Genomic DNA, 1227 nt, shown 5'->3' with positions numbered 1-1227 from the left:
TCAAATCCCTCTTTGGGACCTCCAAAACCACTTTGTGGAACCACAAATCCCCCTTTGGGACCCTCAAATCCCTCTTTGGGACCCCCAAACCCCTTTGGGACCCCCAAAACCCCTTTGGGACGCTTAAATCCCTCTTTGGGATCCCCAAAACCCTCCTTTGCGATGCCCAAAACCCTGCTTTGGGTCCTCTAAACACCCCTTTGGGACCCCCAAAATCCCTTTGGGACGGTCAAATCCCTCTTTGGGACCTCCAAAACCCCCTTTGGGACCCCCAAAATCCCTTTGGGACCCCCAAAATCCCTTTGGGACCCTTAAATCCCCCTTTGGGACCCTCAAAACCCTCCTTTGGGAACCCCTAAAATCTCTTTGGGGACCCTCAAAACCTCTTTGGGACCCCCAAAATCCCTTTGGGACCCTCAAATGCCCTTTTGGGACCCTTAAATCGCCCATTTGGGACCCCCAAAACCCCTTTGTGGAACCACAAATCCCCCTTTGGGACCCTCAAATCCCTCTTTGGGACCCCCAAACCCCCCTTTGGGGACCCCTAAAATTCCTTTGGGGACCCTCTAAACTCCTTTGGGGACCCCCAAAACCCCTTTGGGACCCTTAAATCCCCCTTTGGGACCCCCAAAACCCCTTTGGGAACCCCTAAAATCCCTTTGGGGACCCTCTAAACTACTTTGGGGACCCCCAAAACCCCTTTGGGACCCCCAAAACTCTCCTTTGGGATGCCCAAAACCCCGCTTTGGGGACCCCCAAATCCCCTCCTTTGGGACCCCCAAAATACCTTTGGGACTCCCAAATCCCCCATTTGGGACCCCCAAAACCCCCTTTGGGAACCACAAATCCCACTTTGGGACCCTTAAATCCCTCTTTGGGATCCCCAAAACCCCTTTGGGAACCCCTAAAATCCATTTGGGGACCCCAAAACCTCTTTGGGACCCCACAAATCCCGCTTTGGGACCCCAAAACCCACTTTGGGACCCTTAAATCCCCTTTTGGGACCCTTAAATCGCCCATTTGGGACCCCCAAAATCCCTTTGGGACCCTTAAATCCCCCTTTGGGACCCCCAAACCCCTTTGGGGACCCCTAAATTCCCCTTTGGGGACCCCAAAACCTCTTGGGGACCCCCAAAATCCCTTTGGGGAACCCAAAACCCTCCTTTGGGACCCCCAAATTTCCCTTTGGGGACCCTCTAAACCCCCATTTAGGACCCCCAAAACCCC

General features: G+C 54.0%; 1 protein-coding gene across 1 annotated transcript in view; it reads left to right on the top strand.

Moving 5' to 3' along the window:
• MARS1 (methionyl-tRNA synthetase 1) overlaps nucleotides 1–1227 on the top strand; it is a gene marked incomplete at its 5' end in the record, with an annotated part of 13498 nt that overhangs the window by 3587 nt on the left and 8684 nt on the right. The gene's annotated exons all lie outside the window — the stretch shown is intronic.

The sequence above is a fragment of the Malurus melanocephalus genome, unplaced genomic scaffold, assembly GCF_030028575.1.
Source record: "Malurus melanocephalus ecotype Western Australia unplaced genomic scaffold, MMel_1.1 scaffold_1635, whole genome shotgun sequence".
Lineage (NCBI taxonomy): Eukaryota > Metazoa > Chordata > Aves > Passeriformes > Maluridae > Malurus > Malurus melanocephalus.
Note: the sequence above shows the minus strand (reverse complement) of the source record. Positions and strands in the feature narration are given on the sequence as shown.